Here is a 14,879-nt window from a genome sequence, read left to right as displayed (position 1 = left end):
GGAAGAAGAAAGGCGGTGGTGTATGTTTCATGATTAACTACTGTGATAATGTACAGGAACCCAAGTCCTTTTGTTCACCCGACCTAGAATACCTCACAATCAAATGCAGACCGTATTACCTCCCAAGAGAATTTTCTTCGGTTATAGTCACAGCCGTGTATATTCCCCCTCAAGCCGATACCACAACTGCCTTCAAGGAACTATACTGGACTTTGTACAAAATGGAAACCACATATCCTGAGGGCACATTTATTGTAGCTGGGGATTTTAACAAAGCAAATTTGAGGAAAATGGTACTGAAGTTCTATCAACACATTGACTGTAGTTCTTGTGCTTCAAAGACTCTCAACCATTGTTACTCCCCCTTTCGGGATGGCTACAAGGCCCTCCCCCGCCCTCTCCTCGGCAAATCAGATCACGACTCCATTCTGCTCCTCCCTTCCTATAGGCAGAAATTCAAACAGCAAGTACCCGTGCTAAGGTATATTCAACACTGGTCTGACCAATCAGAATCCATGCTTCATGATTGTTTTGATCACGCGGACTGGGATACGTTCCGGGTTGCCTCTGAGAATAACGTTGACATATACATGGACACTGTGACTGAGTTCATCAGGAAGTGTATAGGGGATGTTGATCCCGCTGTGACTATTAAAACCTACCCAAACCAAAACCCGTGGATAAATGGCAGCATTCACGCAAAATGTAAAGCCCGAATGACCGCATTTAACCAGGGTGACTGGAAATATGGTCGAATACAAACAGTGTGGTTATTCTATCAGTAAGGCAATCAAACAGACAAAACGTCAGAACAGAGACAAAGTGGAGTCGCAATTCAACAGCTTAGACACGAGACGTATGTGACAGGCTCTACAGACAATCACAGATTACAAAGGGGAAACCACCCATGTCGCGCACACCGACGCCTTGCTTCTGGACAAGCTAAACACCTTCTTCACCCGCTTTGAGGATAACCCAGTGCTACTGACGTTTCCCGCTCTCAAGGACTGTGGGCTCTCGTTCTCCGTAGCCGATGTGAGTAAGACGTTTAAGCGTGTTAACCCTCGCAAGGCTGCCAGCCCAGACGGCATCCCTAGCCACGGCAACTGCACCACCCTCATCCACAGGACTCTCCAGAGGGTGGTGCGGTCTGCCCAATGCATCACCGGGGGCACACTGCCTGCCTTACAGGACATCTGCAGCACCCGATGTCACAGGAAGGCCAAAAAGATCATCAAGGACATCAACCACTCGAGCAACAGCCTGTTCACCCCGCTATCATCCAGAAGGCAAGGTCAGTACAGGTGCATCAAAGCTGGGACTGAGAGACTGACAAACTACATCTATCTCAAGGCCATCAGACTGTTAAAGTGCTATCACTAGCTGGCTACCACCCGGTTACTCAACCTTGCATCTTAGAGGCTGATGCCCTATGTACATAGTCATGTAATCACTGGTCATTTTAATAATGGAACACTACTTACTTTAATAATGTTTACATACTGCTTTACTCATTTGATATTTATATACTGTATTTCAATGTATTTTAGTCAATGCCTCTCCGACATTGCTCGTCCTAATGTTTATATATTTCTTAATTCCAGTGTTTTACTTTTAGATTTGTGTGTATTGTTGTGAATTGTTAGATACTCCTGCACTGTTGGAGCTAGGAACACAAGCATTTCGCTACATCCACAATAACATCTGCTAAATATGTGTATGTGACCAATAACATTTGATTTGATTTGAAAATAGTCTGTTTATCCGATTGGATAACTTCAGATGTTTTTATCAAGTCAGTCAGATGAATACAAAAGATATCAAACTCCTCCTCTGAGAGAAAATGTAATCACATTGAAAATGAGAAAATAAACAAAATAACCAAAATTTTGAAATAATTAAGAACAATTCCTGAAGTTAAATCAAAACAACTTTCGAGCAACTCAAAATATACAGTTGAAGTCGGAAGTTTACATACATCTTCGCCAAATACATTTAAATTCAGTTTTTCACAATTCCTGACATTTAATCCTAGTAAAAATTCCCTGTCTTAGGTCAGTTAGGATCACCAATTTATTTAAAGAATGTGAAATGTCCGAATAATAGTAGAGGGAATTATTTATTTAAGCTTTAATTTCTTTCATCACATTCCAAGTGAGTCAGAAGTTTACATACACTCAATCAGTATTTGGTAGCATTGCCTTTAAATTGTTTAACAAAATGTTTTGGGTAGCCTTCCACAAGCTTCCCACAATAAGTTTGGTGAATTTTGGCCCATTCCTCCTGACAGAGCTGGTGTAACTGAGTCAGGTTTGTAGGCCTCCTTGCTCGCACACGCATTTTCAGTTCTGCCCACAAATTTTGTGAAGTGCATCTGTCCCTCCTGCAGCAAAGCACCCCCACAACATGATGCTGCCACCCCTGTGCTTCACAGTTGGGATGATGTTCTTCGGCTTGCAAGCCTCCCCCTTTTCCTTCAAAGATAATGATGGTCATTATGGCAAAACAGTTCTATTTTTGTTTCATCAGGCCAGAGGACATTTCTCCAAAAAGTACGATCTTTGTCCCCATGTGCAGTTGCAAACCATAGTCTGGCTTTTTTATGCCGGTTTTGGAGCAGTGGCTTCTTCCTTACTGAGCGGCCTTTCAGGTTATGTCGATATAGGACTGGTTTTACTGTGGATATAGATACTTTTGTATCTGCTTCCCGCAGCATCTTCACAAGGTCCTTTGCTGTTGTTCTGGGATTGATTTGCACTTTTCACATAAAAGTACATTAATCTCTATGGGACAGAATGCGTCTCCTTCCTGAGCGGTATGACGGCTGCGTGGTCCCATGGTCTTTATACTTGCATACTATTGTTTGTACAGATTAACGTGGTACCTTCAGGTGTTTGGAAATTGCTCCCAAGGATGAACCAGACTTGTGGAGGTTTACAATTTTTTTCTGAGGTCTTGGCTGATTTCTTTAAAATTTTCCCATGATGTCAAGCTAAGAGGCACTGAGTTTGAAGGTAGGCCTTGAAATACATCCACAGGTACACCTCCAATTGACTCAAATGATGTCAATTAGCCTATACGTGAAATAATCTGTCTGTTAACAATTGTTGGAAAAATTACTTGTGTCATTGTCACGGTCGTCGAATGAAGTAGACCAAAGCGCAGCGTGGTGAGCGTACATATTCCATTTATTAGAAATGACGCCGACAAAAAACAATAACCAATACAAAACACCCATGAAGCTTAAGGGCTATGTGCCACAAACAAAGTTAACTTCCCACACTGAGAGGAGGGAAAAGGGCTACCTAAGTATGGTTCCCAATCAGAGACAACAATAGACAGCTGTCCCTGATTGAGAACCATACCTGGCCAAAGCATAGAATTACAAAATCATAGAAAAACAAAACATAGAATGCCCACGACAAATCACACCCCGACAGTCATGCACAAAGTAGATGTCCTAACCGACTTGCCAAAACTATAGTTTGTTAACAAGACATTTGTGGGGTGGTTGAAAAACGAGTTTTAAGACTCCAACCTAAGTGTATGTAAACCTCCGACTTCAACTGTACATAAAATGATAGGGTAAGAACGGTTTGAAGCAATTTGAAAAGCAGTTTACAGCACCCAACATTAGCATACCAATGGTGAAGGTTCTGTAGCCATTTTGTGAGAAACAAGGCAATGACTTTACTCATAGCACACACTCATCTATACATTCAGATTGACTAAGCCATATGCACTATGCATAGGAAAAAAACATTTATTTGTGTCTTATCAAGAGCCATTACATTTTGTCTAGCACTGTATACTGTACATCAAAGAAAGCACATTCACAAAAGTAACCTATATAGCCATCACATATGAATATAGTAACTACTAAGTTGCAAACAAATAAATGATTAAAGGCGTCAGCATGCTTCGGTTCAGCTGGCGCCTGTGCTCACATACTCCCTTAAAAGACATTTGCTTGAAAAACCAAAAAAAGAGCAATATAACCCTGGGACAGTAGAGGGCGATAAGCTGGTAATAGCTATCTACGGCCAAACAAGGAAGTGATGACACACCTAAACAAGGAAGAGACACACGGGAGAATAAAAGTGTACACAAAGAGACATTTGACTGGAATTAAAAGTGATGAACCTATGAGGGCGCAGCCCCTTGGGAAAAGCATTCAACACAGAGGTGAACAAGAAAATGGTTAGTGGAGGTATGGGATGGAAGAAGAAGCGCGTGTACGTTAAGGTTGAGAAGATGCTGGTGCCCACTGTAGAGCAGCTGAACAGCCCAAGCGAGGAATCTACAAAGTCTTGTATCGACAAGTGATGACGACTTTGCGGTACCAGAGTATGGAGAAGATGAGTATTGGGAAAATGTTATGGAAAGGTGGATTTCTTAGAAGGATTGGAGGAAGAGGAAAAACAGGTTGAAGAGAATGAGAGAAGCAGAGGTTGATTTTAAATCTGATGGAGATGGTGATAGAGGGGGAGATGGTGTGTCGAAGAAGACTGTGGTCAAGTGCAAACATAGTGAGCTGGGCGCCAGACCGAGTTCTGGAGGTGAAATGGAAGTGAATGAGGGAGATTTAAGTGAGGTGGAAGGTGTGGTGAGGGGTTTGGAGCCCGAGTCTTGCATCGAGGGACATGGTTATGATAAAGAAGAATTGGTTCAGTGGTAGTGAGGCTTTTGGAGAAAGGGGTTTCAGGCCTTTTGGCTGATCCATATGTGGTATTAGGTTGGATGGAAAAGATGGTTGGTGCTGTTGAGTCGGTGAAGGTACATGTGGACATGTGATGTTTATTTGTGTTTCTTCCACCCAGAGGAAGTATGCGCTCCGTGCGACGCAACTTGGTTCAGGATCTGTATCTTGCTTTGGTCTTAGGAACAGGGTGCCATTGAGAGGAGTGATTTCTGGGGTAGCGTTAAGTGTGGAGGTGGAGAAATTGAAGTTGAAGATTCCTGGTGTTTGTGACGCCTGCCGTTTCGTGCGACGAAGACCTGGCGGGGAGCGTGAGTTTTGAATCAGTCTTTACCTGATAATGTCATGTTAGGATATATGAGTTATCCTGTTAGAGCTTCAGGCCGAACCCACTGCAGTGTTTATAGTCATGTCGCAGCAGTGTGTAGGAGGGAGATTCCAAATCTTGAGCGATCCAGGTATGCAAAGCTTTTAGAGACTAACTCAACAACATTCACAGCTATAATCACTGTCAAAGGTATTGATTCAGGAGGTTGTATACTTATCTAATCAAGATATATTAGTATTATTTTTCATGAATTTCTTTAAAATCGTAGAATTGATCTTCCACTTTGACATCACAGAGTATTACGTGTCGATCATTGACAAAAAAAGGCAAATTAAATCAATTTCAATCCCACTTTGTAATATAAAAAGGGTGTGTGAATACTGCAGTGAGATACCCGATGGGTTAGACCGGGGGAGGTGGCAAAGTATGGCCCGCTGGCCACTTCTATCCGGCTCACAAGACATATATATATATAACGTTTTTTTCTCCCCCAATTTCATGGTATCTAATTGTCCCATAGCTGAAACTCCCGTACGGACTCGGGAGAGGTAAAGGTCGAGAGCCGTGTGTCCTCCGAAACACGCCCCAGCCAAGCTGCACTGCTTCTTGAAAAAATGGCCTCTTAACCCGAAAGCCAGCCGCACCAATGTGTCAGAAGAAAAACCCTACATCTGGCGACCGTGTCAGCGTGCATGCACCTGGCCCGCCACAGGAGTCGCTAGAGCACAATGGGACAAGGAAATCTCGGCATGCCAAACCCTCTCCTAACCCGGACGACGCTGGGCCAATTGTGCGCCGCCTCATGGGTCTCCCAGTCACGGCCAGCTGTGACACAGCCTGAGATCGAACCCAGGTCTGTAGTGACGCCTCAAGCACTGCAATGCAAGTACTGCGCTACTCGATGAGCCACTCCATTGAATTTCAAAATCCCGATATGGCCCTCAAGCCCAAACATTTGCTCACCGCTGGATTAGACGATCCTTTTCTCGTCAATCCCGGTTATCATAACATCATGATAGGGTAAGCCTACACAAAACACAACCCTTATTTTAAGAGTTTCTAAAATCCCCTATGGGAAAAGTGACCACTAGGTTTTATGGGTATTATGACTCATACTGTGGTACTCTTTCGAGAACTTGTTAGCAAACTTCTGTGTGTAATTTATCTTAGAGATTATTCTAAACTGAAGACACGTGTAACCACGTGAAGGCCAGTGGCAGTCAGTGCCGTTTAAGATGGGGGAGGATGGTTTTCTTTTTTATGAGCATGGCCTTATTTCTATTATAGCATATTGCTGCGCCACTCGCGAGCCACCTGCAAGATATTGTCTCTTTGTCTTTCAGCCTCCTAATAATTGCATAACAGTTATCTTGGACACGTACTGTAACTTATAGTATTCCGAGTGGTGATGCAAGGCTAGCTACCTTGACTACATCCATTGGATACGCCTATGGGCCTATAGCATTCACATAATAATGGGGTCAGATTGATGAATGTAGTTTATTAATAAACACAATTTTAACCTCAGCTACAGGTTCAAATGTGCTTACCTTTCAAAATGCTTATCTGCCTGCTTGAAGAGAATAACAAGTTTGAATTGGTTTAGAGAGATAATGTTCCATTATCAGAAAAGGTCATTTAAACACGAAGAATCCTGTTTTATTCATTTATGACAGCACTTCAGTTGTTAAAGCATTTCAGAAAAGGTCAAGACTGGTTTGGTATGGCACGGTATCTATGATCACTTGTAACCCACATATTGTAAACTAATTAAATATAAGGTTGTAAGCTGTTGTAACCTAATTAAATAAAACATTGCCCAATGACATAAATACAATCCAAGAGGATCCTAGATTATAACATTTTATGGCAGTGCCTAATCCACCAGCTGCAAATAGGACACAACGGCCTCAACCACTCTCTCCAAAAGATAGGAAAACACAACACAGCCTCATGACCCAACTGTCCAGCAGCAGAAACTACAGATCATGTCCTCATTCACTGTCAAACCTACGGACATCAAAGGCAAATGCTCAGAAGAACAATCACATCACTGGGAATAAGCCTGACCAGAACAAACTAATTCAGAGAGCAATCATTTCCTTCCTCCATTTATGTAGACTAGACCTGAATCTAGAACACCTCCATACTCCGAGTCGATATTCACATCATAACAAGGAATTCCCCTTGACCACATCCACAACTTGGGGACAACAAACACTCTTTCCCATTGACCCCCATACTAAAAGACAACTTCATTGACTATTTTTTAGTTATAAAGAAATAACAGAATCTGTTATGAACAGAGAGGGAAAAGTTTTGTAGACTTTACTCTTTTCCCCAATTTTTTAAAAGTTTGTTGTTTAGAAGGAGTGCAAGGGCAAACTGAGTTATTGCACATGCCCATAGGCGTATCCAATGGATGTAGTCACTTTACAGAGTAGGCATTCCTTAATGGAAATATGCAAATACATGCTAGAACGCGCCAATAGATCTTGCTAGCTCATGCTCTGCTCTACCCACATCCTTGCTTGTTCTGCCCACTATGACTCATTTGCTCCCATTGGAAACACAGGCTGTGGCCGGGCTATTTTGGGTTAGTTAAAACTATTTTTGACTATAATCTCCATCACACTCAAGCCCGGTAGGTGGCGGTAATGCACCTAATATTGGTATGCTCACCACCATAACGCCCCAATGAAGAAGAAGAAGAATGGTTTAATTGAGTACTTGTTAGCGTGCTCCTGTGTGTATCAGACACACAGTTTTTTCTCTTAGAGATTATTCTGAACTGAAGACTTAGGCTATTGGTGATAGTAATTTACTCTGTGTTATTCTTTAATGTATCATGTACTTCATGTACACTGTAAATGTTTGAGTGTTAATTATTTTGTGACTAATCAATCTTATTAGTTGAATTGAGTAAATGCATTCTTCGTTTTACAGAGTAATTATTTGATTGACTATATGTTCGTAATTTATTAGGTCTATTGATAACTGTTATTTACACTACACATATCATACAGTGCATTCGGAAAGTATTCAGAACCTTTGACTTTTTAAACATGTTGTTACATTGCTGCCTTATTCTAAAATAGATTTTTTTAAATCCTCATCAATCTACACACAATATCCCATAATGACAAAACAAAAACAGGTTTTTAGAAATTTTAGCAAATTTATTACAAATAAAAACTGAAATAACACATTTAGATGAGTATTCAGACCCTTTACTCAGTATTTTGTTGGAGCCCCTTTGGCAGTGATTAAAACCTTGAGTCTCCTTGGGTAAGATGTTACAAGCTTGGCACACCTGTATTTGGGGAGTTTCTCCCATTATTCTCTGCAGATCCTCTCAAGCTCTGTCAGGTTGGATGGGGAGCATCACTGCCCAGTTATTTTCAGGTCTCTCCAGAGATGTCCGGGCTCTGGCTGGGCCACTCAAGGACATTCAGAGACTTGTCCCAAACCACTGCTGCGTTTTTCTTGGCTGTGTGATTAAGGTCGTTGTCCTGTTGGAAGGTCAAACTTTGCCACAGTCTGAGGTCCTGGGCGCTCTGGAGCAGGTTTTCATCAAGGATCTCTCTGTACTTTGCTCCGTTCATCTTTCCCTCGATCCTAACTAGGTTCCCAGTTTCTGCGGCCGCAAAACATCCCCACAGCATGATGCTGCCACCACCATGATTCACAGCAGGGATGATGCCAGATTTCCTCTAGGTGTGACACTTGGCATTCAGGCCGAAGAGTTCCATCTTAGGCCTCCCGAGTGGCACAGTGGTCTGAGACACTGCATCGCAGTGCTAGAGGCGTCCCTACGGTTTCGATCCGGGGCTGTGTCGCAGCCGGCCGCGACCGGAAGACCCATGAGGAAGCACACAATTGGCCCAGCATCGTCCGAGTTAGGGGAGTGTTTGGCCGGCCGGGATGTCCTTGTCCCATCGCACTCTAGCGACTCCTGTGGCGGGCCAGGCACATGCACGCTGACACGGTCGCCAGATGGACAGTGTTTCCTCAAACATTTGTGTGACTGGCTTCCGGGTTAAGAGAGCAGTGGGTTAAGAGAGCAGTGGGTTAAGAGAGCAGTGGGTTAAGAGAGCAGGACGCACGGCTCTCAACCTTCACCTCTCTCAAGTCTGTACGGTAGTTGCAGCTATGGGACAAGACTGTAACTACCAATTGGATATCACGGAAAAGGGGTAAAAGTAAAAAGAAGAAAAATACAAAAAATTGGTTTCATCAGACCAGAGAATCTTGTTTCTCATGGTCTGAGTCCTTTAGGTGCCTTCTGGCAAACCCCAAGCGGGCTGTCGTACTTTTTACTGAGCAGTGCCTTCTGTCTGGCCACTCTACCATAAAGGCCTGATTGGTGGAGTGCTGCAGAGATGGTTGTCCTTCTGGAAGGTTCTCCCATCTCCACAGAGGAACTTTGGAGCTCTGTCAGAGTGACTATCGGGTTCTTGGTCACGTCCCTGACCAAGGCCCTTCTCCACCCTCAAGTTCGAGTCTCATAGCAAAGTCTGAATACTTACGTAAATAAGTTTTGTTTTTTATTTGTAATACATTTTCAAACATTTCCAAAAACCTGTTTTCGCTTTGTCATTATGGGGTTTTGTATGTAGATTGATGAAGGGGAAAAAATGATTGAATAAATGTTAGAATAAGGCTGTAACATAACAAAATGTGGGAAAAGTAAGGGGGTCTGAATACTTTCCGAATGCACTGTATATACTTGGCCTTTAAACGTGCAGCTCTGAGCTAAGGTTAACTCAATAATTTAATACTAGGACATTGATTGCAAGATATTAGCTCTTTGTCTCTCAGCTTCTTAATAATTGCCTAAAAGTTATCTTGGACACATGTCATTTATAGTATTCCAAGTGGTGATGCAAGGCTAGCTACCTTCACTACACCCATCGGATACGCCTATGGGCCTATAGCATTCACATAATGAGTCAAATTGCTGAATGTACTTTATTATTTCCTCAAATACAGGTTCAAATGGTTTTACCTTTCTAAATGCTTATCTACCTGCTTGAAGAGAAGAATAAGTTGGAATTGGTTTAGGGAGATTCAGAAAAGATCAAGACTGGTTTGGTATGGCACAGTATCTGTGATAACTTGCAACCCACATATTGTAAACTAATTCAATATAAGGTTGTCGCCTATTGTAACCTTATTACAACATTACCACTTGTAAACTTATTCATTAAAACTTTGGCCCAATGACATAAGTACGATCCAAGAGGATGCTAAATTGTAGCGCCTAATCCACCGTATATAACGTTACAAAAAATACAGTATATCCTTTATTTTAACTTCAACAAGGATCGGACCCTTTAAAAAATGTTTTTGCCTAAAATGACATACCCAATTCTAACTGCCTGTAACTCAGGACCTGAAGCAAGGATATCAGATGTTCTGGGAATTTTTTTGTTTCTTACAACCTCATGCTAATCACATTAGCCTACGTTAGCTCAACCGTCCCGAGGTCCAGACACTGATCCTGTAGAGGTTAATAACTTAATTTTCCTCAAACAAAATTAGAGGAGAACAGATGGAATTAAACACTCTCTGTGGGAAATAGAAATTAGCGGTACCAACGGAGCAGTTTCAAAAGCCAATATGGCATGTTTAATTATTTTTCTTCCTATGAATGGGCTCTACTGTTTGAACGGTTTGAGCTATAAAAAATATTACGTCCCTATTCCAAGAAGTGAGTGTGACAAAAAAACGAAATTCTGCATTATCTGATTTGATAGACTCAAACACTCTATATGGGAAACAGAAGCTAGCTCATATCCCTAAGATAACATTTCCACTACTTATTAAATATTGCTCTTGTGACTGACTGGGTTTGAACCGGGTCACCTGTATGTCACAAGACCGTGTTAGCCCACTTAGCTAAATCCCTAGGGGATACATTTGGGGCGCTAACACAAGTCTTCAAGTGTCTGGTAAGGTTACTCATTATACGGATGACATGTGACTGACTGGGTTCCTTCATAGTATAAAACTGTGTTAGCTTGCTGAGCAAGGTGCTGTGACATGGATCGGTCTCTTCAAGGAAGAGGTCAAAGGGGGGGGGGGTGAAGTGTAACACAGGTGGTTCAGTGACCACGCTCGCATGATGAGTAATTTGTCTGAGACCTAAAGAGTTGCCAGCAACTGGGTCAGGTGCTGTGCTCTGCAAAGAAGTCTTGTTAAGTATTGATTGTGCACAGGTGTGGCTGATCAGGGTGTGGCAGCTTGCAAAGCTGTTACTATTATTTGTTGGTAATCACTTTGAACATCAATAACTAAAGAGTCAAGATGGAGCTCGCCCTGGATCCAGGTAAGTTTGTTGTCTTCTGGGGCAAGTGCATACAACACGGTCCACATGCTCTGACTTCTCAGGTAAACAAACACATTAAATCAGGTTACAGACCATTTAGCTAGGCCTAGGACCCCTAGACTTAGCGAGTGTAGCAGTATCTGAAGACTAGTGGTTTAGTAACAGGGCTAACACAGTCTTGTGACATGCAGGAGACCTAGTTAAACCCAGTCAGTCACAAGCGTAAGATTTCATCGATTGGAAAGGCTGGAGGGGCTATGAGATAAAGCTTCTGTTTACAACAGAGTGTTTGATAATGCCAAATTGGAAGGGATTGGGACAAAAATTGCATAGTCCTGTGAGCATCATGCGGCTTGTGAGCATAACAGAGGGAATGAACATGTTCCTTAACTTTCAGAAATGGGGTCATAAAAGTATGGCTCCAACTGTTCAAATGCTAGAGCCAATTCATAGGGGGGGAAAACTATTAAACCTGTCACATTGGCTTTAGAAACCACACAATTGGGATCACTAGCTTCTGTTTCCCAATTCTTCTCTACCTTTAGCTGAATTTAAAAACTACATCTGAACGCATCTGATAAGTTTAATATATGAATATACAGTTGAAGTCGGAAGTTTACATACACCTTAGCCAAGCACATTTAAACTCAGTTTTTCAAAATTCCTGACATTTAATCCTAGTAGAAATTCCCTGTCTTACCTCAGTTAGGATCACCACTTTATTTTAAGAATGTGAAATGTCAGAATAATAGTGACTTATTTCAGCTTTAATTTCTTTCATCACATTCCCAGTGGGTCAGAAGTTTAAATACACTCAATCAGTATTTGGTAGTATTGCCTTGAAATGTTTGACCCAAGATAAACAATTTAAGGTAGCCTTCCTCTTGCTTCCCACAATAAATTGGGTGGATTTTGGCCCATTCCTCCTGACAGAGCTGGTGTAACTGAGGCAGGTTTGTAGGCCTTGCTCGCACACGCTTTTTCAGTTCTGCCCACAAATTTTCTATAGGACTGAGGTCAGGGCTTTGTGATGGCCACTCCAATACCTTGACTTTGTTGTCCTTTGCCCATTTTGCCACAACGTTGGAAGTATGCTTGGGGTCATTGTCCATTTGGAAGACCCATTTGCTACCAAGCTTTAACTTCCTGACTGATGTCTTGAGATGTTGCTTCAATATATCCACATAATTTATCTTCCTCATGATGCCATCTATTTTGTGAAGTGCACCAGTCCCTCCTGCAGCAAAGCACCCCCACAACATGATGCTTCCACCCCCGTGCTTCACAGTTGGGATGGTGTTCTTCGGCTTGCAAGCATCCCCTTTTTTCCTCCAAACATAACTATGGTCAAACAATTCTTGTTTTGTTTCATCAGACCAGAGGAAATTTCTCCAAAAAGTATGATCTTTGTCCCCGTGTGCCGTAGTCTGTCTTTTTTTTATGGCGGTTTTGGAGCAGTGGCTTCCTCCTTGCTGAGCAGCCTTTCAGGTTATGTCGATATAAGACTAATTTTACTGTGGATATAGATACTTTTGTACCTGTTTCCTCCAGCATCTTCACAAGGTCTTTTGCTGTTGTTCTGGGATTGATTTGCACTTTTCGCACCAAAATACGTTAATCTCTAGGAGACAGAACGCGTCTCCTTCCTGAGCGGTTTGACGGCTGCGTGGTCTCATGGTGTTTATACTTGCGTACTATTGTTTGTACAGATGAACGTGGTACTTTCAGGCATTTGGAAATTGCTCCCAAGGATGAACCGGACTTGTGGAGGTCTACAATTTTTTTCTGAGGTCTTGGATGATTTATTTTGATTTTCCCATGACGTCAAGCAAAAGGCATTGAGTTTGAAGGTATGCTTTGAAATACATTCACAGGTACACCTCCAATTGACTCAAATTATGTCAATTAGCCTATCAGAAGCTTCTTTAAAGGCACAGTCAACTTAGTGTATATACACTTCTGACCCACTGGAATTGTGATACAGTAAATGATATGTGAAATAATCTGTCTGTAAACAATTGTTGGAAGAATTACTTGGGTCATGCACAAAGTAGATGTCCTAACCAACTTGCCAAAACTATAGTTTGTTAACAAGAAATGTGTGGAGTGGTTGAAAAACGAGTTTTAATGACTCCTACCTAAGTGTATGTAAACTTCCGACATCAACTGTATACTTTGATAAATTTGAGATGATCATTTGTAAACATGATACACAGACAATGAATGAAATACCTACCATATTGAAACTGAATATATATATATATATATTCAATTTGAACATTCAATTAAAGTTGACACTAAAATCACTCATTGTCATTGTTATGTATTGAGGCCCACAAGCCTCCACTTATCCAACTGATAAGAAAATGCAAAGTGCTGATAATCTATTCATGGACTTTGAAGTCCTAAAACAAGTAGATGTTGACTTTGAACTATACTGTACATGGGTGATACAGAAATTGAACAACTACACATGACAATGTTTTCATACAGTTTATTATGCTTTAATAAGACAATCAAATACAGAAAGGATGAACATTCAAATGTTTTCAACTGTAGCACCACCAAGGACCCTTCTCAGTTAATGTAGGAAATTTGCTCTGAATCTTTGACTATCCTATTTGGCTACTTGTACGTTTTAGCCCTTAAAAACAGCATTACAGTTTCAATATTTCTGGCCCAGAAAGTCAGATTCTTACAAGGTTAATAATCCTGGTTCAATTGGGTCTCCCACAGTTTTCTAAGAGGGTCTACGTCATCAGAATTGTCATCCTTTCTGTATATTTGCTTGTCTTAAAGCATAACTATATGAAAAGTAACTATAAATCCATCCATTCCATGGTCTAAGTGTTTGTTTGTTATTCCACTCAGTTTGAGAATTTCAGGATTTTGACCCAAATCTATTACTATTTCCATTATGCCCATTTTCACCAGATTTTAACTTTAACCTGTTGAAATTTGCCTTAAAAAAATCGAAATTTTACGTGCAATGAGCCTAACTTTGTATATCACCCCATCATAGATTGATCTAGCACTTTTTCCATGTTGGCTGGTCTACTATAAGGCCTGTGTCTGCAGTGCAAGTACTAGAATACACTTTGACCCACTGCCACACACTAACAGAGGATTCACAGCTTACAGTAAGCTGTGTGTTTTGTTGCTGTTAAAGCAATTAGTCTGGTTGAGCTGAAGGTGCTGTCAGCTTCAGTAGTGAACCACGTGACCGATTACCCTTTTATATTATAACACTGACCTATAGGTTGAAGTATTGGTTCAATGGTTGTGTTTTGGAGTATATTGCAATGTGTTTGTACTGTGGTTTCCTATATTTTGAAGACAGGTTCTCTAAACTCTGACTGGTGCATTCCAAGATCTTCATGTGATGAGCTGCACATGTCATTGTTTAAGACAAATTATAATTTAAAGAGTGAAAAGGTGGACTTGCACACGTTTTGCATCAGTTACCTAGTTTCCAAATTCTTTATACCAGAATTGTAAAGCATCACAGCTTACACATGAGA

Source organism: Salvelinus fontinalis, chromosome 30 (genome assembly GCF_029448725.1).
Source record: "Salvelinus fontinalis isolate EN_2023a chromosome 30, ASM2944872v1, whole genome shotgun sequence".
Taxonomy (NCBI): Eukaryota; Metazoa; Chordata; class Actinopteri; order Salmoniformes; family Salmonidae; genus Salvelinus; species Salvelinus fontinalis.
This window is presented reverse-complemented; position numbering follows the sequence as displayed.